At 41.4% G+C, this 23841-nt stretch overlaps 1 long non-coding RNA gene and 1 pseudogene across 1 annotated transcript in view; one reads left to right on the top strand and one right to left on the bottom strand.

Annotated features, from left to right (window-relative positions):
- The window catches only part of LOC149124912 (uncharacterized), a 189069-nt gene that overhangs the window by 16325 nt on the left and 148903 nt on the right, over window positions 1–23841 (top strand). The gene's annotated exons all lie outside the window — the stretch shown is intronic.
- Window positions 16572–17769, bottom strand: LOC149124913 (heterogeneous nuclear ribonucleoprotein A3 pseudogene; annotated as a pseudogene).

Raw genomic sequence — 23841 nt, 5'->3', positions numbered from 1 at the left:
GGAAAGTAAGCATAGGTAGTGAATGAAAGATCCAGAACTGATAGATGTCCCCAAGATCCATGATTTTTAGCTACTGCATTTAATAATCAACATAGGTATTTCAGTTAACTAAATATTTTTTTGACAAATGACTTAATTTTTTGTCAACACAAACAAAGCAAACATGGTCTCTACCATCAAGTTTAAACTGAAGAGAAAATATTATAAATGAAACTTAATGAATTATGAAACATTCAGTGAAAGAGTCACAAGACTGAGATGAAAAATTTTTGAGAAATTCAGGAGAAAAAAAGGAAGAGGGCAAGGTTGGCTTCAAAGAATGTCATACTGGGGAGATTCCAATATGGCAGATTAGGGAAAGACATACTGTACTAGACAAGGATAAACAGTAAAAAAAAAAAAAATGTGTACTGAGGTGGTCATGCTCAAAGTCTTCACATGTGAACTCAAAAGGCACATCTGATTATTCCTGAAGTCAACTGAGGATCTTAGATATCTCTTCAAAAACAAAAAGTTTAGTGAAGCTTTTGCTTTTGTTGTATCAAGACTGCTGCACCTTAAGGCAGACATGCTGTACCTGCCTCCTCTTTTGATTCTCTCTGGGAGTCGTTATTGACAATAAACTCCTTATTAGGTTCTTTTACTATAATCCTCTACACTCAAGCTAAATGGTTTTATACTCTGCATAAGGGTAGCCTATCACCACCCACTATCTGGAAGTCTGTAAGATAAGTTCTTTCTATCTGAAGGGCACACCACTTGCAGTTGGCTTTGTTCCAGTTTTGCTTATGCTAATTAACAAACTTAAATGTTTCAGAACTCAACAACTGCTAAGAACAACTGGCCATGCAGGGAACACAGGCATTGGTGGTGACCAAAAATTCTCCAGCTCATAAAACAAATTCATTAGATGAGATAGGCGAAGACTTCCAGACCCCAGGCAGGCAAGTCCTGTACTATGCCCCTAATCAACAGGAAGCAGCTATAGCAGATATAATGATTCGACACCCTCCAGCGTCCCTTAAGATTACAGTCTGGAATTTCTCTGAGGGGGGAATGATGCAGGCAGGCAGACAGGATAAAACTGATCAGATTTGTAAGCTGGAGACCACACCCCCTGTGTGATCTCATGCCCCTGTTGATCTCACCTGGACGCTCACCTGCCGATCAGACGATGTAACCACCACCTTTGGGATAGATAAAGGGCCTGGAGCATGGTGGGTCCCTCCCTTTTTCGGTTGCGCACCCCTATTGCACTGCACCTCTGAGGGCAAGGCTTTATGGCCTCTGCCCTGCCTCTGCTTTCCTGCCTGCATGCTTCCTCATACCAGCCTGCTCTTTGCATGGTATGGACCCAATCTAGCTTCTAGACTTCTTTCCCCACTAATTAAAGCCCTCTCTTTCCTGTGCATTTCTCTCTCTGAATAAAAATCCTTAAAAAAACTTTTTAAAAAAGTGTAGGAAGTGCACTCTCATGGGAGAATTGGAGAGAAAACTGCACTGGAAATCCTACAAAAGGAAGAACTCCGTGGACCTGTGTGGAGGATGCAGACACACAGTATGAACACAGACAACTGCAGCAGCTCAGAGCCGGAGCAGGTGGTAGTTTGGAGACAGAGGTGAGACCAGACGGTAGCAACCCGTGGTGATATAGCTGTAGAGAGAGCATGGCATGAGTCCATTGTGGAGCCCTGGGGGTCAGTGGTTCCTAGCAGTTGCTAGTGGTTGCCCAGTGAAAGAGAGACGACACATTAATATTGCCCCAACTTCCACACAGTATTGCCCGCTGCCCAGCTGAGAAAGGGCAGGAGCCATTTTGGGTTTGGGCAGCAGCTGTAGAAGCCTTTGTGTGTGTACACAGCAACTGGCTGAGACAGAACGTCTTCTCACCAGTGCTGGTGGCAGTGGTGGGAAGGGAGCAGATTCAGCCAGTGGCTCTTTACACGTGTGTGATTCAGAGATTCTAGTATAGGGAACAATCCTCAGTCCCCACTGACTTTGAGTCTGGCTTGGAGATGGCTGAGCAATCTTACCACTTGGGAGGGTAAGGCTCCCATGGCCTCCGAGAATCAAGATGCCTATGTGAAGCCGTCTTGGTGAACGTCAGCCTCTGTTTACTAGACAGACTGGCAGGGCAGACAGAAACCTCTGGACCCAGCCACTGTGGGAGCCTTGTGTGCTCAGACTGTAGGGTCTTGGTAGTTACACGACAAAGTGCAGAGTGTAGCTGGGTACTGAGATTTACCATGCCCAATTTTTCTGTTACCATGGATACTCGCCTCATCCTGGAGCAATGACCAGAGCTCCCTGGCCACACCCACACTCACCTCTTGGTATTCACAGAAAGTGCAGAGATTTCACTAAGCCACAGAGGCACAGCCCAAAGTTAAAAGCCAGCAGAGGAAAAATACAAAAATCAACTGCACAAATGCCTGAAAGCAAACACAGAAATTCAAGACACAAGAATAAGAAAGACAAAACATGATCCCCACAAAGAAACACAATGACATTCCAATATTAGAATGGGAAGATGAAGAGATTGAGGACATGCCAGAAGCAGAATAAAAACAGTTAACCATAGGATTACTCAAAGGCACTCAGAAGGAAATCCATGAACTGAAGGAGACATATATGACACGAATGAATATTTTTCCTGTGAAATTAAGATTTTAAGGAGAAATCAAAATGAAATATTAGAAATGAATTCAATAGATCAAGTAAAAATGCAATGGAAGGCCATAATAGCAGACTCGGTGAAGGAGAAGAAAGAATATCTGAACTAGAAGACAAATCATCTTTGTAATCTTCTGGTCAGATAAAAAAAAATAAAAGGTAACACACACACACACACATGAAGAGAGTTCACATAAAAATATGGCAGTCATGTATGTGGGACATTGGAAGCCATTTCAGAAATGTCTGCTGTGGAAACATGCTATGAGCTATTTTCTGTGAATACATCATCTAGTGTTCCACAAGAAACTACACTTAAGGGGGCTGGCACTGTTGTGTATCAGATTAAGCTACGGCTTGCAGTGCTGGTATTCAATATGGGTGCCAGTTTGTGTTCCAGCAGCTCCACTTCTGATCCAGCTCCCTGCTACTGTGTCTGGGAAAGCGGCAGAGGATGGATAAAGTCCTTGTGCCCCAGCACCCATGTGGGAAACCCAGAGGAAGCTTCTGGCTCCTGGTTTTGGCCTGGCCCAGCCCTGCCCATTGATGGCCATTTGAGAAGTGAACAGATGGAAAACCTCTCTGTGTCTGACTCTCTCTCTGCCTTTAAAAATGTTTAAAAAATTTTTAAAAAGACTTAAAAAACAGTTCTTCTAAACATTGCTCACGACTGTTTCTTCTCCTTTAATTATACACAGAGTTGTCCTTTTGCCCCTGACATTTGAACTGATTAATCTTCCTACCTGCCGTTGCTTCTCTCGTTTGCTCCTGAAATAGTTCTCCTGAATCCTGCTTTTTCAAAGACATAGTGGCTGCTTATTCCTAAGTCTGCACTGTTTCTTAACCTTAAAAGTCACATCCTCTTTTTTTTTTTTTAAGATTTCAATTTATCGATTGATTTGAGAGGTAGAGTTACAGACAGAGAGAGGGAGAGACAGAAATATCTTCCATCCAGTGGTTCCCTCCCCAAATGGCCTCATTGGCCAGAGCTGAGCCAATCTGAAGCCAGGGGCCAGGAGCTTCTTTTGGGTCTCCCACATGTGTGCAGAAATCCAAGCACTTGGGCCTTCTTGCACTGCTTTACCAGGCTGTAAGCAGGGAGCTGAATTGGAAAAGGAGCAGCCAGGACATGAATCAACGCCCTGTATGGGATGCCTTTCCTGCAGATGGAGCCTTAGCATGCTATGCCACAGCAGCGGTCCAATCACAACTTCTTTGATGAGTATAAATCTTGTATTTTCCTTTAATATTAATTGAAATTTCAAAACTTTAAATACTGTGATATGGAGAAATAAAAACAGTGTTGCTTTGTTCTGATTGGCTTTTGAGTTGAAAGTCATTGCTTGCAGGGCTGGGGAACCTTTGTTCTGCCAAGGTCCATTTGGATATTTATAGCATCATTTGTGGACCACACAAAATTATTAGCTTAAAAATTAGCCAGCTGTAGGTTTATTGAATTTCAGGTGCCACTGGCTGTTGCCTTGGCATGGCCAGATCAAATGATTTCACGGGCCTTATATGGGAAATGGGCCAGACATTCTCCAACCCTGGTGAAGGTTCCAATTCACACTATTTAGTCAGACCTGAAAAGTCTTCCACAATCCAGCTCATTCTCTCCTTAGTGTATAACCTTCCAGTGCTGTCTGCTGGGTCTGGCATTAGTTGTAGAATGGTTATGAGCCTTTGCTCCTTTATTACAAAGTGTTTAAACTTGTCTGTAGACTTGTTGAGAAGACTCATGGTTGGTTCCATTTGGTGGCGATGACCTTTCAGAGGACACAGAATGGATGCAGAAAACATTCTCTGAAATGCTACAAAGACTGCAGGTATTTATTCTCTACTGTGTTAGTCACAGAAGGAGGTGAAACATGAAGACGAAAATTAAAAAAAAAAAAAACAACTTTTGGGGCTGGCATTGAGGAACAGCAGGCTGAGCCACTGTGTTTTATGCTGCCAGGGTTCCATATCAGAATGCCAGTTCCAGTCATGGCTGCTCCACTTCCAATCCAACTTCCTGCCAATGCACCTTGGAAAGCAGCAGAAGAGGCCTGGGCCTCAACCATCCATGTGGGAGTTCAGTGTGGAGTTTCTGGCTGCTGAGTTCAGCCTAGCCAGACATGGTGGTTGCCACCATCGTGGGCTGTACCAGTGATGGAAGATCTCTCTCCCTGTCTCTCTCTCTTGCTCCACCTTTTAAATAAAGAAGTCTTTTAAAAACCTACATTTCCCTGAAATACTTTAAAAAATGGATGCCAGTGATTTAATTACAATCTCCTTAGTGTTTAAGTTCAACTTTATTTTAAAATTTTGCTAACAAAAGTAGAATTAATTAGCTATTTATTACTAAATAACTATTTAAGTAGAGATGGTTTATTCTCTTCTTTTGGAGTTTCCATAAACACTTTGCTCACTGTTTCTCATAAAAACATATAGAGCACATGCAGTATCCATAATTGTAATCATCCTACTCACAGGAAGCACGTTTCATGCCCTTGAATAAAGAGAATGAGAAGTTCTTGCGTCTCTGATGGAAAGAGGTTGCTACATTGTGAGGCCTACATCGCCATGCCCTGCTGCATCATGTAGACGTCTGTCTCTTCTGGAGAGGTTTTTCGTGCAGGTTTATCCTATAGATCTTTCCCTGCCAGACATTAGCCAGATAAAGTGATCCTGCAGGTGCCCCCCCCCATTCGCTTTCTGTTTATATGGAAAGCAGGTGTAAGTGAATGTGTTCCATTTCTCTATCATTTGATGGTTTTCTTTCCCTGTTGTCCTTCGAAATGAATGTGGGAATGATTGAGGAAAATTGAAGCCAATCAAACAGACAAGTCGCCTTTGTCATACAGAGTATGTGTGGTGAGAAGTAAAGGTAAACCAGCCCACAGTTTAGGCTGATTTGGCAGAGAAAAATTCTCCATAAGTTCCATGGACAGGTCGTGTAGGGTGTGTTAGAGTATACAAGGGATCACCAAAAATCTCATAATAAAAATGTGAATTAGCTTTTTTTAAAAAAAAGATTTATTTATTTACTTGAAAGTCAGAATTACACAAAGAGAGAAGGAGAGGCAGAGAGAGAGAGAGGTCTTCCCTCTGCTGGTTCACTTCCCAATGGGCCGCAACAGCCAGAGCTGCAATGATCCAAAGCCAGGAGCCAGGAACTTACTCTGGGTCTCCCAAGTGGGTGCAGGGACCCAAGGACTTGGGCCATCTTCCACTGCTTTGCCAGGCCATGGCAGAGAGCTGGATTGGAAGTGGAGTGGCCAGGACTTGGTGCCCATATGGGATGCCAGCACTGCAGGTGCTTTACCCACTACACCACAGCACCGACCCCGTGAATTAGCTTTTAATTCCATTCTCCAGGAACCTTTTGAAGCCTCTTGTATTGCAATCCTGAAGATGATATTTTGAGAGGGGAGTGTTTGAATAAAATTTTTGTATTATCCACAAAAGATACATAGCCACTTGCAATGGCTTTAGAGTCAGCTAAATGTAATAATATGCATTTTTAGGAGTTAAAAAATTTTATATTCATACAACTCAGCTATTTTATGATTGTTGGAAAACAGAACAAGGTCTGTGCTCACAAACATTTAAATGGAAAGCAGTTGCCTTCAGCTTGCTTTTTCTCCCAAAGAGATTTTTTATTTAATGAGTACAAATTTCATAAGTACAAATTTAGGAATATAGTGGTTCTTCCCCCTATACCCGCCTTCTTGCCCCCACTCCCATCCCACCTCCTCCTCCCTCTCCCATCCCATTCTCCATTAAGATTAATTTTTAATTAACTTTATACACAGAAGACCAACTCTATGCTAAGTAAATATTTCAGTAATTTGCACTCACACATGCACAAAATATAGAAAACTGAGAACAAGTTTTACAGTTAACCCTCACAGTACAACTCCTTAAGGACAGAGGTCCTGCATGGGTAGTAAGTACACAATGACTCCTGTTGTTAATTTAACAGTTAACACTCTCATGTGTGATGTCAGTGATCACCAGAGGCTCTTGACATGTGCTGCCAAGCCTATGGAAGCCTTTTGAGTCCACAAACTCTGTCAGTGTTTAGACAAGGCCATAATCAAAATGGAAGTTCTCTCCTCCCTTTAGAGAAAAGGGCATCTTTGTTTGATGGCCTCTTCTTTCCCCTGGAGTCTCACTCACAGAGACCCTTCATGTAGGACTCTACCGCCCCCTCCACAATGTCTTAGTTTTCCATGCCTGAAATGCTCTCCTGGGCTTTTCAGCCAGACCAGAATGCCTTAAGCCCTGATTCTCAGGTCAGAGTGCTGTTCAGGATGTTTGCCATTCTATGAGTCTGCTGTGTGGACTGCTTCCCATGTTGGAACATTCTCTCCTTTTAAATTCTATCGTTATTATCAGACACTTGATCTTGTTTATATGATCCCTTTAACACTTAATCCTATCCATATGATCAGTTACACACTTAAAATGATCACTTTAACACATAGATGGCATTATTATCACCCAGTTTAATGGGATTTGGAGTCCCATGACAAGTTTTTAGCTTTACCCTTAGAAGTACATCTGGGGGCTGGCACTGTGGCACAGTGGGTTAACGCCCTGGCCTGAAGCACCAGCATCCCATATGGGCGCCAGTTTGAGACCCGGCTGTTCCACTTCCTATCCAGCTCTCTGCTATGGCCTGGGAAAGCAGTAGGGGCCAAGTCCTTGGACCCCTGCACCCACGTGGGAAAACCAGAAGAATCTCTTGGCTCCTGGCTTCGGGTTGACGCAGCTCTGGCCGTTGTGGCCAACTGGGGAGTGAACCAATGGATGGAAGACCTCTCTCTCTACCTCTCTTCTGTCTGTGTAACTCTTTCAAATAAATAAATAAATCTTTAAAAAAAAACAAGAAGTATGTCTGTAGGAATGTATGCAGAACTATGTAACTGCTCCCTCTCTAATTCTCACTCTTATTTTTAGCTGGGATTTATTTTCAACTGACTTTATACACATATGGTTAATTCTATGTTAAGTAAAGAGTTCAACCAATGTTATTAAGAAGGAAAAAGAAACCTGTTCCTTGACAGTCAAGACAAGGGCTGTTCAAGTCATTGCTTCTCATAGTGTCGATTTCACTTCTGCAGGTTACCTTTTGGGTGCTCTGCTAGTTATCAGTTACCACAGATTAGGGAGAATGCATGGTATTTGTCCCTTTGGGACTGACTTATTTCACTAAGTATGATGTTTTCCAGATTCATCCATTTTGTTGCAAATGACTGGATTTCATTTTTTACCACTGTGCAATATTCCATAGAGTACATATCCCATAATTTCTTTATGCAGTCTTCAGTTGAGAGGAATTTAGGTTGATTCCATGTCTTAGCTATTGTGAATTGAACTAAAATAAACATAGGGGTGCATATAACTCTCTTATTTGCTGCTTTCATTTCCGTTGGGTAAATTCCAAGGAGTTAGATGGCTGGGTCACATAGTAGGACTATATTTAGATTTCTGAGGTACCTCCAAATTGTCTTTCATAGTGGTTTTACCAGTTAATATTCCCACCAACAGTAGGGTACCTTTCCCCAAATCATCACCAGCATTCATTGTTTTTTGATTTCTATATGAAAGCCATTCTGTTTGGGGTGAAATGAAACCTCATTGTGGTTTTGATTCGCATTTCCCAGACGGCTAGTGATCCTGAGCATTTTCCCTTGTGTCTGTTGGCCATTTGGATTTCCTTTTTTGAAAAATGGCTGTTTAAGTCCTTTGCCCATTTCTTAGCTGGGTTGTTTGTTTTGTTGTTGTTGAGTTTCTTGGTCTCTTTATATATTCTGGTTATTAATCCTTTATCAGCTGCATAGTTTGCAAATAATTTCTCCCAGTCTTTTGGTTTCCTCTTCACTTGCCTGAGTGTTTCAGAGCTTCTTAATTTGATGTAATCCCATTTGTTGTTATTATTTTTTTGGCTTTGATTGCCTGTGCCTTTGGGGTCTTTTCCAGGAACTCTTTGTCTGTGCCAGTGTTTTGCAGGGTTTCCTCAATACTCTCTATTAATTTGATGATATCAGGTCATAGATTCAGGTCTTTAATCCATTTTGAATGGATCTTTGAGTAAGGTGTAAGGTGGGAGTTCTGCTTCATGTGGAAATCCAGTTTTCCTAGCACCATTGTTTGAAGAGACTGCTCTTGTTCTAGGGATTGGTTTTAGCTCCTTGGTCAAATATAAGTTGATTGTAGATGCTTGGCTTGATTTTTGGTGTTTCTATGCTGTTCCATTGGTCTTTCCATCTGTTTTTGTTTCAGTACCAGGCTGTTTTGATAGTAACTGCCTTGTAGTATGTCTTGAAATTTGGTATTGTCATGCCTCTGGCTTTTTATTGTATAACATGGCTTTAGCTATTAGAGGTTTCCTGTGTTTTCAGATGAATTTCAGCTGCATTTTTTCTAGATCTAAGAAGAATGTCTTTGGTATTTTGATTAGTATTTTTTTTGTTTCAACTTTTTGATTTCTTCTCTAATTTTAATTATTTATTTTCCCGTACTAGTTTTGGGTTTTGTTTGCTGTTGTTTTTCTAGATCCTTGAGGTGCATTAATTGCTCATTTATTTCCAATTTCTTGATATAGACACCAATTGCTATAAACTTTCCTCTTAACACTGCTTTTGCTGTATACCATAAGTTTTGGTATGTTGTATTGTCATCTTCATTTGTTTCCAGAAATTTTTGGATTTCTCTTTTGATTTCTTCTATGACCCACTGTTCATTCAGGAGTGTGTTGTTAAATCTCCATTTGTTTACATATGATCTGGAGATTCCTGAGTTGCTGATTTCCAGCTTCATTGCATTATGGTCCAAGAAGATGCATGGTATGATTTTTTTCTTTTAATTTGCTGAGATTTGTTTTATGTGGTTTATTGATCACTTAGCATGTGGTCAATCCTAAAGAAAGTTCCATGTAGTGTTGAGAAAAATGTGTATTCTGTGGCTGTAGGATAGAAGGCTCTGTAAATATCTGCTAAGTCTGTTTAGTCTATGGTGTCAATTAATTCTTTTGTTTCCTTATTGATTTTCTGTCTGTTTAATCTGTCCATTGCTGAAAGTGGGGTATTGAAGTCCCCCTTAACTATAGTATTTGAGTCTATATCTCCCTTTAAATCAATTAACATTTCTTTCAAATAGCCAGGTGCCCTGTAATTAGGTGTATATACATTTATAATAGTCACATATTCCTGCTAAATTGTTCCTTTAATCATTATATAGTCTCCTTCTTTGTCTCTTTTAATAATTTTTTTAAAGATTTATTTATTTGCTTGAAAGGCAGTTACAGAGAGGCAGAGGCAGAGGCAGAGGCGGCGGTGTGTGTGTGGGGAGGTCTTCCATTGGCTGGTTCACTCCCCAGATGGCTGCAACGGCTGGAGCTGCAATGATCCAAAGCCAGGAGCCAGGAACTTCTTCTAGGTCTCCCACATGGGTGCAGGGGCCCAAGGACTTGGGCCATACTCTGCTGCTTTTCCAAGCCAGAGTAGAGAGCTAGATTGGAAGTGGAGTAGCTAGTACTCGAACTGGTGCACACATGGGATGCCAGCACTGCAGGTGGTGGCTTTATCCGCTACACCAATTTGCTGGCCCCTCTTTTTTTTTTGTCTCAACTAAACTTATCTTTTTTTAAACTTTTATTTAATGAATATAAATTTAAAGTACAGCTTATGGATTACAATGGCTTTACCCCCACCCAATGACTCCCCTCCCACCGGCAACCCTCCCCTTCCCCTCGCCCTCCCCCCTTCCATTCATATCAAGATTCATTTTCAATTATCTTTATATACAGAAGATCAGTTTAGTATACATTAAGTAAAGATTTCAACAATTTGCACCCACATAGAAACACAAAGTGAAAAATACTGTTTGAGTACACGTTATAGCAGTAAATCACAATGTACAACACATTAAGGACAGAGATCCTACATGAGGAGTAAGTGCACAGTGACTCCTGTTGTTGACTTTACAAACTGACACTCCTGTTTATGGCATCAGTAATCTCCCTATGCACCAGTCATGAGTTTCCAAGGCTATGGAAGCCTTTTGAGTTCACCGACTCTGATCATATTTAGATAAGGTCATAGTCAATGTGGAAGTTCTCTCCTCCCTTCAGAGAAAGGTACATCCTTCTTTGAAGACCTGTTCTTTCCACTGGGATCTCACTCACAGAGATCTTTCATTTAGGTCATTTTTTTTTTTTTTGCCAGAGTGTCTTGGCTTTCCATGCCTGAAATACTCTCATGGGCTCTTCAGCCAGATCCTAATGGCTTTAGGGCTGATTCTGAGGCCAGAGTGCTGTTTAGGACATCCGCCATTTTATGAGTCTGCTGTGTATCTCGCTTCCCATGTTGGATCGTTCTCCCCTTTTTTATTCTATCGGTTAGTATTAGCAGGTACTAGACTTGTTTATGTGCTCCCTTTGACTCTTAGTCCTTTCATTATGATCAATTGTGAACAGAAATTGACCACTTGGACTAGTGAGATGGCATTGGTACATGCCACCTTGATGGGATTGAATTGGAATCCCCTGGTATGTTTCTAACTCTACCATTTGGGGCAAGTCAGTATTAGGGTATGGACGTATCTTTCTCATTGTAGATATATATTTTAACATCCTTGGTTAAGTTTATTCCAAGGTATTTGATTGTTTTTGTAGCTATTGTGAATGGGATTGATCTTAGCAGTTCTTTCTCAGCCATGGCATTGCCTGTGTATACAAAGGCTGTGATTTTTGTGCATTAATTTTATACCCAGCTACTTTGCCAGCCAAACTCTTCTATGAGTTCCAATAGTCTCTTAGTAGAGTTCTTTGGATCCCCTAAGTAAAGATTCATATCGTCTGCAAAGAGGGATAGTTTGACTTCTTCCTTCTCAATTTGTATTCCTTTAATTTCTTTTTATTGCCTGATGTCTCTGGCTAAAACTTCCAAAACTATGTTAAATAGCAGTGGTGAGAGTGGGCATCCCTGTCTGGTACCAGATCAGTGGAAATGCTTCTAACTTTTCCCTATTCAATAGGATGCTAGCCGTGGGTTTGTCATAGATTGCTTTGATTATACTGAGGAATGTTCTTTCTATACCCAATTTGCTTAGAGTTTTCATCATGAAAGCGTGTTGAATTTTATCGAATGCTTTGTCTGAATCTATTGAGATAATAATATGGTTTTTCTTCTGCAGTCTGTTAATATGGTGTATCACATTGATTGATTTGCGAATGTTGAACCATCCCTGCATACCAGAGATAAATCCCACTTGGTCTGGGTGGATGATTTTTCTGATGTGTTGTTGTATCCTATTGGGGAGAATTTTATTGAGGATTTTTGAGTCTATGTTCATCAGGGATATTAGTCTGTAACTTTCTTTCAGTGCTGCATCTTTTTCTGGCTTAGGGATTAAGGTGATGCTGGCTTCATAGAAAGAATTTGGGAGGATTCCCTCTTCTTCGATTGTTCTGAATAGTTTGAGAAGAATTGGAGTTAGTTCTTCTTTAAATGTCTGGTAGAATTCAGCAGTGAATCCATCTGGTCCTGGGCTTTTCTTTGTTGGGAGGGCCTTTATTACTGTTTCAATTTCTGTCTCAGTTATGGGTCTGTTTAGGTTTTCGATGTCTTCCTGGTTCCATTTAGGTAGGTTGCATGTGTCCAGGAATCTATCCATTTCTGATAGGTTTCCCTGTTTGCTGGCATACAAGTCCTTGTAGTAATTTCTGATGATTCTTTTTATTTCTGTGGTGTCTGTTGTTACGTTTCCTTTTTCATCTCTGATTTTATTGATTTGGGTCTTTTCTTTTTTTAGTTAGTTGGGCCAATGGGGTGTCAATTTTGTTTATTTTTTCAAAAAACCAGCTCTTCGCTTGGCTGATTTTTTTGTAATGTTTTTTTGGATTCAATCCTGTTGATTTCTTCTCTGATTTTAATTATTTCTCTTCTCCTACTAGATTTGGGTCTGGTTTGCTGTAGGTTTTCTAAATCCTTGAGGTGAATTGAAAGCTCATCTATTTGGTGCCTTTCCAGTTTCTTGATGTAGGCACCTATTGATGATTCTTAATCATTATATAGTGTCCCTCTTTGTCTCTTTTAACAGTTTTTGTATTAAAGTTTATTTTGTCTGATATTAATATGGCTACACCTGCTTTTTTTGTTTTTTTGTTGGCATGGAATATCTTTTTCCAACCTTTCACTTTCAGTCTGTATGCATCTTTGTTACAAGGATGTGTTTCTTGTAGGCCGCAAATAGTTGGGTTTTGTTCCTTAAGCCAATCAGCCAATCGGTGTCTTTTAACTGAAGAGTTACGTCCATTAACATTTAATGTGACTATTGATACGTAATGACTTTACTCTGCCATTTTCCCAAAGATATTTTATAGTATATGCTTTGAGATTCCTATGCTCTTTTACTGGTAAGTTTTCTTCCTTTACCTTCTTTTATATTGATGGCCGTGTTTCTGTGTTTCTGAGTGTAGCACATCTTTAAGCATCTTTTGCAGGGCTGGACGAGTGGCCACAAATTCTTTCAATTTCTGTTTGCTATGAAAGGTCTTTATTTCACCTTCATTCACAAATGAGAGCTTAGCAGGATATAATATTCTGGGCTGGCAATTTTTCTCTCTTAGCACCTGTGCTATGTCTCGCCATTCCCTCCTAGCCAGTAGCGTTTTTGATGTGAAGTGTGCTGTGAGTCTAATTGGAGATCCTCTGAGAGTAATCGGACATTTCTCTCTTGCACATTTTAGGATCTTTTCTTTATGTTTCACTGTGGTGAGTTTAATTACAACGTGTCATGGTGAGGATCTCTTTTGGTTATGTTTACTAGGGGTTCTATGAGCTTCCTGCACTAGGATGTCTCTGTCCTTCTCCAAACCCGGAAAATTCTCTGCTAGTATCTCACTAAAAAGGTCTTCTAATCCTTTCTCTCTCTCCATGCCTTCAGGAACTCCTAGAACTCGAATGTTGGTTTTGTTGGTTTTTTTTTAATAGTATCCTGTAGATTCCCAACGATATTTTTTAGATTTCTAATTTCCTCTTCTTTTCTTTGGTTTGACTGTTTTCATGTGCTCTGTCTTCTAAGTCGGATATTCTCTCTTCTGTTTCACTAACTCTGTTTTTTAGACTCTCTAATGTGTTTGTTATTTGATCTATTGAGTCCTTCATTTCATTTTGATTTCTCTTCACTTATCACACTTTCCTGTTCTGCTAGTTTCTGCGTTTCATTTTGATTCTTCCTTAAAATTTCATTTTTATGAGAGAGATTTTCTATCCTGTCCAATAAGGATTTCTGTAGTTCAAGAATTTGCTTTTGAAAACTTCTAAATGTTCTTATCATAAATTTTTTGAAATCCGTATCTTGCATTTCTTCTATCTCATCATCTTCATAATCTTGGCTTGGGGTGTTTTGTTTATTTGGAGGCGTCATGGTGTCTTCGTTGATCTTGTTCCATCGTTTTTTTTTTGTTTGTTGCTCGGCATTGTGAATTCTTCTTCCCTCACTGTGAGTTTTTTTTTTTTTTTTTTTTTTTTACTATATCTGTGTTAAGTGGACTGCCTGCTGTTGGAGGAGCCTTGGAGGTTTGAGATGGGTGTGGCCAGAGAGCTCTGCTTGGTTGTTTAGGGTTCAGGGTGTGCCATAGGTGACACCCTCAGGTTAGGTGTGGTAAATCTCTTTTTATTTATTTATTTATTATTTTATTTTATTTTTTTTTATTCAGGAGGGAAGTAATACCGCACAACTGAGCAGAATTGATGGTATTTAGCTTCTGATCTCTGGCTTCTATGTGTATATCATTCGTCTGCTTTTTCCAACAGACCACCCAAAGAATCTGTGCAGGCTTAGTTTCTCCTGCAGTCTCCCACTGTGTTGTCTAGGATACCGAATTGTAGCATCTCTGGAGAGTACTTACGTGACCTCTGTGAGTTGTCTCACCCACTGTCTCTTTTTTTTTCACCCTGACTCAGTTCATTAGCTCTACCCTTTTGTTACGTATATCCAGAATGGCACCTGCTCTTTGTCTCTTGCTTGCCTTTGCAAGGTCAGTGGAGAGAGAAACTCGCCCATACCAGTACCCCCCCACTTTTTGTTTTCTCTCCTGTAGTCAGTGTGGTAACTTTCCCGCCTCAAGCCCGCTTCCCTCTAGACTCGGTCCGCTGTTTCCCTGCCAATGTCTCGGGTTACTGAGCTCACCTCCCCTTCCAGCGCCGATGTGTGGACTCGGAGCCATGGGCGTCCCTGCTCTCCCTGCTGGTCGTCTGTGTCACATCCACTAGATCTGGAAAGGTTTCCTCTGTATTTTTCCTCCAAGCCTTTCCCTGTGATTACTGTAATTCCTCTTTTATCAACCTATCTTTTCCTGGACTATCAGTGTGCGTCCTCACTATTCCGCCATCTTGGCTCCACCCCTTAATAGTTTTTGTGTTAGTCTATTTTGTCTGATATTAGAATGGCTATTCCAGCTCTTTTTTGTTTCTGTTAGCATGGATTATTATTTTCCATCCTCTTTCAGTCTGTGTGCATCTTTGTTGGTAAGATGTGTTTCTTGTAGGCAGTAAATAGATGTTTTTTTTAATCCATTCAGCCAGTCTGTGTCTTTTTTTTTAAAACTTTTATTTAGTAAATATAATTTTCAAAAGTACAGTTTATAGATTACAATGGCTTTTTCCCTCCCATAAGCTCCCTTCCACCCACAACCCTCCCATCTCCCGCTAACTCTCCCATTCCATTCACATCAAGATTCATTTTCAATTATCTTTATATTTAGAAGATCAATTTAGTATATATTAAGTAAAGATTTCATCAGTTTGCACCCACTCTGAAACACAAAGTGAAAAATACTGTTTGAGTACTAGTTATAGCATTAATTCACATTGGACAACACATTAAGGACAGAGATCCCACATAAGGAGTAAGTACACAGTGACTCCTGTTGTTGACTTAACATTTGACACTGTTGTTTATGGCGTCAGAAATCTCCCTAGGCTCTAGTCATAAGTTGCCAAGGCTATGGAAGCATTTTGAGTTCGCTGACTTTGATCTTATTTAGACAAGGTCATAGTCAGAGTGGAAGTTCTCTCCTCCCTTCAGAGAAAGGTACTGCCTTCTTTGATGGCCCGTTCTTTCTGCTGGGATCTCACTTGAAGAGACCTTTCATTTAGGTTTTTTTTTTGTTTTGTTTTGTTTTGTTTTGTTTTTTTTTCCAGAGTGTCTTGGCTTTCCATGCCTGAAATACTCTCATGGGCTCTTCAGCCAGATCTGAATGCCTTTAGGGCTGATTCTGACGCCAGAGTGCTGTTTAGGACATCCGCCATTTTATGAGTCTGCTGTGTATCCCGCTTCCCATGTTGGATCATTCTCTCCCTTTTTTATTCTATTAGCTAGTATTCGCAGACACTAGTCTTGTTTGTGTGATCCCTTTGACTCTTAGACCTATCAGTGTGATCAGTTGTGAACTGAAATTGATCACTTGGACTAGTGAGATGTCATTGGTACATGCAATCTTGATGGGATTGTGTTGGAATCCCCTGGCACATTTCTTTTTTTTTTCTGAAAAGTTAACAATTCCTTAAATTTTTATTCCTGGTACCACTACCATAATTTACAGGGCAATATACCTGATGTAATGAAAAGAAAAAGAAAAAACAAAGCTACAACAGATTAAAGACCTCAGGAATATACATCTAATTGACACTACATTGCATTAATCAATAGCTGCACTTTTTGCAAACTGTGGCTATGACAGTCCTGAACACAAAGGGTTTCCTGTTTAAGCTGCAGTAACTTTTCTGACTAAGGATCATCGTTCCTTCTGTGGCAGATTTTTACAGTTCCTCTAATGCATTTGGGACGACTGTCTCAAAGTAACCTGCAGCTTTCCTGACAACTCCTTGCTCTCTCTCCTGCTAAGAACTGTAGCCCTTTTCTGTTTTTTGGTTTTTTTTTTTTTTTAAGAACCTTCTGCTACCATATCCACCACTACCACCACCAGATCCATAAGCATCACCATAGGGACTGCCTGAGCTTCTTCCACCAAAACTGCCCCCTTTCATGGACCCGTAATTTGATTGCTGTTGTCCACTATAATTACCAAAATCATTGTAGTTTCCACCACCACCATAGTTACCTCCAAAATTTCCTCCTTGATTGTAACCATCATATCCTCCTCCTCTACCATGTCCACCACCTTGGTTTCCATATTCTGGTCCACCACCATAGCCTCCTCTGCTGCTATAACCAGGACCACCACCATAGTTGCCACCATCACCTCCAAAACCATTGTAACCACCATCACCTCCTCCATAACTTCCTCTGCTGCCACCACCTCCACCACCATAGCCTCCTCTTCCACCAAAGTTTCCACCGTGGCCAAAATTACCTCCACCACCTCCAAAGTTTCCTCCACGACCCATAAAGTTGCCAGATCCCCCTCCATGGCCTCTTGGTGATCCAGCAGCAGACTGCATCCCTTGTTTAGAAAGGGCCTTTTTCACTTCACAACTATGCCCATTAATAGTGTGGTATTTCTGAACAACGATTTTATCAACTGTATCATGATCGTTGAAAGTTACAAAAGCAAATCCTCTTTTTTTTCCCACTCTGCCTGTATTCCATAATTTCTATGGTTTCAATCTTGCCATACTTCTCAAAGTAGTCTCTCAAATTATATTCCTCTGTATCTTCTTTAATACCACCAACAAAAATCTTCACCGTTAGATGGGCACCAGGTTTTACCGAATCCTCTCTAGAAACAGCTCTCTTTGGTTCCACAACACGCCCATCAACCTTGTGTGGTCGAGCACACATTGCTGCATCCACTTCTTCAACACAAGAGTAAGTCACAAAACCAAAGCCCCTGGAACATTTCATTTGGGGGTCTCTCATTACCACACAATCTGTGAGTGTGCCCCATTTCTCAAAATGTTCTCTCAAACTATCATCTGTAGTTTCAAAGCTCAGACCACTAATAAACAGTTTCCTCAACTGCTCTTGTTCCTTTGGATCATGGCCCACCTCCCCCCGGCAGCGGCGGCGACGGCCGGAGTCAGGCTGGGGGCGACCGGGCGGCAGTTTTACCTCCTGGCACATTTCTAACTCCACCATTTGGGGCAAGTCAGATTGAGCATGTCCCAAATTGTACATCTCCTCCCTCTCTTATTCCCACTCTTATGTTTGACAGGAATCACTTTTCAGTTAAATTTCAACACCTAAGAATAAATATGTGTTGATTACAGAGTTCAACCAATAGTATTAACTAGAACAAAAAAAATACTAAAAGGGATAAAGTATTAAATTGTACATCAACCATCAGGACAAGGGCTGATCAAGTCACTGTTATTCAGTCTGTGTCTTTTTACAGGGGAGTTGAGACCATTTACATTTAGGGTGACTGTTGTTAAGTACCGACTTTGCCCTGCCATGTTTCCATAAATAGTGCTGTTCTTGTATTTTGGATTTCCTTTGTAGTTTTGCTGGATCATTTTCTGAGTTCATTTTCTTTTGTAGTGATGTTCCTGTTTCTGTGTAGCGCACATCTTAAAGAAGCTTGTTTCATAGGGTTGGGTGAGTAGTTACAAATTCTTTCAATTTCTATTTGTTGTGGAAGATCCTTATTTCTCCTTCATTCATAAATGAGAGCTTTGCAGGGTACAGTATTCTGGGTTGGCAGTTTTTTTCATTTAGGACTTGGAATATATCTTCTTGCCATAGAGTTTCTGATTGGAAGTCTGCAGTGAATCTAATTGGATTTCCTCAGAATGTGATTTGCTGTTTCTCTTATGCACATTTTAAGATTTTTTTCTTTATGTTTTACCGTTGAGAGTTTTACTACAATGTGTGGTGGTGAAGATCTTTTCTGGTTGTGCCTGTTAGGAGTTTTCTGTACTTCCTGTACTTGAATCTCTCTCTCTCCAGACGGGGGACATTTTCTGTTATTTCACTAAGAAGGCCTTCTAATCCTTTCTCTCCCTCCACACCTTCCTGAAATCCTAGGATCTGTATGTTGGATCATTTGAAACAATCTTGTAGATCTCTAACCGTGTTTTTTAGTTTTCTAATTTCTTCTTGATTTATTTGGTCTAATATTTCCATAAATTTGTCTTCTAGTTTTGATATTCTTTGTTCTGTCTCACCTATTCTGTTGTTACTGCTTTCCACTGCATTTTTTATTTGATCTGTTGAATTCTTCATTTCTAGTATTTCATTCTGGGTTCCCTTGAATATCTCAATATCTGAGCGTGCTTTTAATTTAGATCGTGAATTTGTTTCTAATTGCTTTTAAATAATCTGACAATTTTCTGAATTCCATTTCTGGCATATCCTTGATCTCTTCATCTTTCTGTTATGAAAGTGTTGTAGTAATTCCTTTGGGAGGCTCATAGTGTCTTCCTTATTCTTATTTAGGGTTTTTCCTTTGTATTTTGGCATTTTTGTATTGTTTCTTTTTTGTCTGGTTGGTTTTCTTTTTAATTTGTGTCTTAGTGCTTGTGGTGAGGTTTCCCTGTGAGATGAGCTGCTGTGTGTCTGCGTTGCAAGTGGAAGCACGCAGCCCTGCCTCCAGGAGCCCTGCTCACTTCTCAGTTGTGATGTGGGTGGGTATGAGCTCTGGTGCACTGGGCCCTGCCTACTGGGGCCTGGCTGGCTTCTCACTGGTGCGTGGAATGAGCTCCAGTTTTCAATATTCAGGACTTCTCCTGTTGTACAGCTTGCGTGGCGGGGAAGAAATTACTCTGAAATGTTGTGGTCCTTGGTCCTGGATGGGGCATGTGGTGAGGTGGCCCCTGTAATTGATGGGCCTGTGCACAGGAGGCAGAGGAGGCCGTTCCCTGCTTAAGTTGGAAAATGTAAGCAATGAACATGGCTTCTCCCAGCCAGCTGAGGGTCCAGTTGTGGGGATGGGGAGGTGTAGATGGGCAGCAGGATGCCCTACCTCTCTCTCTGTCCCTCTATACTTGCTCTTTTTCCCAGGTGGAATTTCAGTGCAGTTGGCCTAGTTCCCCCTCCCGCGATTTCCCATTTAACCTGTTGAGGGCTGGTGCCGGCCTCCCCGTCCCACCTCCATTGCGCCTCTGCCTTGCCTCTGCCGGGCCTCCATCAAGTCCCTTTCTTATTTGCTTCTTCAGTGTGGTCCTGTCCAGTCTCTGTTGGACTCCTAGGCTTCCCATCATGAATTTCCCATGGCTCTGTCTCCGGCGTGTGTCCTCCCTCTCATTTTACTATCTAATTTGTCCTGTGTGACTCGGATCTTCCTGTGGGTATTTGCAATCTTGGGATCCTGCTCTCCGGCTTGCTTTCTACTTATAGCTTTGCACTGAGGTGGGTAGGAAGGAGTCTGAGGACCACCTGACCTGAGGCGGCCTCCGATCACTGTGATATCAGAATCCAAAGAACAGTAATGGTGACACCCGTCCCCCATTCGATATCTCTTTCATAAATCCAGGTAAAGTGATTTATTAGCACAAATTACTTTTCTCCATGCTCGAGCACTTCAGGAAGAAGCAGTAGCCTCTAAAAGGGGCCCTCTCCATGAGTGGAAAGGGATTTTTTTCCCCTGATTTGTAATCTTTTATTTCATTCTTTAAACACCATATGAGATAAAATTTTTTCTTTCCTTTTTAATTTTTATTTAATAAATACAAATTTCCAAAGTACAGTTTATGGATTACAATGACTTCCCCCCCCCATAACTTCCCTCCCACCAGAAACCCTCCCATCTCCCACTCCCTCTCCCATTCCAATAGCATCATGATTCATTTTCAATTCTCTTTATATACAGAAGGTAAATTTAGTATAAATTAAGTAATGATTTGAACAGTTTGCACCCACACCGAAACACAAAGTGAAAAATACTGTTTGAGTACTAGTTATAGCATTAATTCACATTGAACAACACTTTAAGGACAGAGATCCTACATGAGGAGTAAGTACACAGTGACTCTTGTTGTTGACTTAACAAATTGACACTCTTGTTTATGGCATCAGTAATCACCCTAGGCTCTAGTCATGAGTTGCCAAGGCTATGGAAGCATTTTGAGTTCACCGACTCTGATCTTATTCAGACAATAAGGTCAAAGTGGGAGTTCTCTCCTCCATTCAGAGAAAGGTACTTCCTTCTTTGATGGCCCGTTCTTTCTGCTGGGATCTCACTCGAAGAGACCTTTCATTTAGGGTTTTTTTTTTTGTTTGTTTGTTTGTTTTTTTTTTTTTTGCCAGAGTGTCTTGGCTTCCCATGCCTGAAATACTCTCATGGGCTCTTCAGCCAGATCCGAATGCCTTAAGGGCTAATTCTGAGGCCAGAGCGCTGTTTAGGGCATCCGACATTTTATGAGTCTGCTGTGTATCCCGCTTCCCATGTTGGATCATTCTCTCCCTTTTTTACTCTATCACTTAGTATTCGCAGACACTAGTCTTGTTTGTGTGATCCATTTCACTCTTAGACTTATCAGTGTGATCAATTGTGAACAGAAATTGATCACTTGGACTAGTGAGATGTCATTGGTACATGCAATCTTGATGGGATTGTATTGGAATCCCCTGGCACATTTCTAACTCCACCATTTGGAGCAAGTCCGATTGCACGTGTCCCAAATTGTACATCTCCTCCCTCTCTTATTCCCACTCTTATATCCAACAGGGATCACTTTTCAGTTAAATTTCATCACCTAAGAATAAATATGTGTTGATTATAGAGTTCAACCAATAGTATTAACTAGAACAAAAAAAAATACTAAAAGGGATAAAGTATTAAGTTATTCCTCGACAGTCAGGACAAGGGCTGATCAAGTCACTGTTTCTGATAGTGTCCATTTCACTTCAACAGGTTTCCTTTTTGGTGGTAGGTCAGTTGTCACCGATCAGGGAGAACATATGATATTTGTCCCTTTGGGACTGGCTTATTTCACTCAGCATGATGTGTTCCAGATTCCTCCATTTTGTTGCAAATGACCGGATTTCATTGTTTCTGATTGCTGTAAAGTATTTATGGAGTACATATCATTAATTGCTTTATCCAGTCTTCTGTTGATGGGCATTTGGGCTGATTCCAGGCCTTAGCTATTGTGAATTGAGCTGCAATAAACATTAAGGTGCAGACCACTTTTTAGTTTGCCAATTTAATTTCCTTTGGGTAAAATCCAAGGAGTGGGATGGCTGTGTTGTATGGTAGGGTTATATTCAGGTTTCTAAGGAATCTCCAAACTGACTTCCATGGGGCTTAACCAGTTTGTATTCCCACCAACAGTGGGTTAGTGTCCCTTTTCCCCCACATCCTCGCCAGCATCTGTTGTTGTTAAATTTCTGAATGTGAGCCATTCTCACCGGGGTGAGGTGAAACCTCATTGTGGTTTTGATTTGCATTTCTCTGATTGCTAGTAATCTTGAACATTTTTTCATGTGCCTGTTGGCCATTTGGATTTCCTCTTTTGAAAAATGTCTATTGAGATCCTTGGCCCATCTCTTAAGTGGGTTGCTTGTTTTGTTGTTGTGGAGTTTCTTGATCTCTTTGTAGATTCTGGTTATTAACCCTTCATCTGTTGCATAGTCTGCAAATATTTTTTCCCATTCTGTCAGTTGTTGTCACTCCCCCTCTTTGTGGAGGAACAACACAGGATTCTGCGTTGTTCTTTCGTCTGCTTGGCCCTCCCCAGGTTTGCTGCTGGTTCTTCCCGGGTTGGCTACCGACCCTTCCACCTCCGTGGAAGGGCGGTTCCCCCTGCCACATTCCCCACTTCCGCGGGGGAGCAGCACACCGCCGGCCGGCTCTCTCGGGGGCTGCACAGGTGTTCCTTCAGATAGATGTTCCCCCTAGATGTTCCTGGTGCATGCTGTCTCTCTCCTTCTTTATAGTCCTCCTCCGCCAATCCCAACTCTGCTACCCAGACGCCGAGTACGCTGCTCTCCTCCAATCAGGAGCAGGTCCTACAGTTTATTGGTTGAACTGGAGGCAGCTGTGTAGAAGCTGCTTCTCCCTTCTCAGCGCCATATTGTGGGAGAGCAGATGCATAGAATAAGTCTTAATTCCAGTAACTTAGTCTAGTCCGAGTTGCTCCCCACAGTTGTTTCTTCACTCTCCTGACTGTTTCTTTTGCAGTACAGAAACTTCTCAATTTGATGTAAGTAATCCCAATTGTTAATTTTTTGCTGTGACTGCCTGTGCCTCCGGGGTCCGGAAAGGGATCTTAAAAGCTACATCAGCTAGTTTGGGATTGTGCCTTGGGCAACTGCATTTTTTTTCAGTCTGCAGGTCAGTCTTACATTTTATGATCACTAGATGACAGTATAACACTAAGCAAAAGATCTAGGAAACCCATTCTTCCCCAACTTCAGAGCAACCTTAATGTACTCTTTAAATTATTTATTTATTTGAAAGGTTGAGAGACATAGAGATATCTCCCATCTACTGGTTCACTCCCCAGATGTTTGCAACAGTCGCTGGGTCATGCTGGAGCCAGGAGCCAGGAGGAACTCCTTAAAGGTTTTCCTTGTGGGTGGTGGGAACCCAACTACTTGAGCCACCGCTTAGTGTCTCTTAGAGTGTCCATTAGCAAGATGCTATGATTTAGAGCAGAGCTGGTATGTAAAGCCAGGCATTCTGATATGGGATATGCCTGCCACATCATAATGTGTTTTTTTTTTTAATCAGGCAGAGTGGACAGTGAGAGAGAGAGACAGAGAGAAAGGTCTTCCTTTGCCGTTGGTTCACCCTCCAATGGCCCCCACGGCCTGGCGCACTGTGGCCGGTGCACTGCGCTGATTGAAGGCAGGAGCCAGGTGCTTATCCTGGTCTCCCATGGGGTGCAGGGCCCAAGCACTTGGGCCATCCTCCACTGCACTCCCTGGCCACAGCAGAGAGCTGGCCTGGAAGAGGAGCAACCGGGACAGAACCCGGCTGACCAGGACTAGAACCCGGGGTGTCGGTGCCACAGGCAGAGCAATAGCCTAGTGAGCCTCGGTGCCGGCCTCACACCACCTTTTTAAAAGTACAAAATTGGGTTACTTGCAGTATTGAGAAATTGTCTTAGTTACTAGCTTTCTATCCCTTGGGCAATTTGGACTTGCACTCTGGTGTATGCACTTGGAATGTGCTGCAATAATCTTATACTGTTCTTTCTTACTGCCTGAAGAAGTTTTGATACCTTCCGGAAATAAGCAAGCATGTGAAGAAAGATGTCACCGTTT

Source organism: Oryctolagus cuniculus, chromosome 8 (assembly GCF_051225735.1).
Source record: "Oryctolagus cuniculus isolate XC-2025 breed Fujian yellow rabbit chromosome 8, ASM5122573v1, whole genome shotgun sequence".
NCBI classification, from domain to species: domain Eukaryota; kingdom Metazoa; phylum Chordata; class Mammalia; order Lagomorpha; family Leporidae; genus Oryctolagus; species Oryctolagus cuniculus.
Note: the sequence above shows the minus strand (reverse complement) of the source record. Positions and strands in the feature narration are given on the sequence as shown.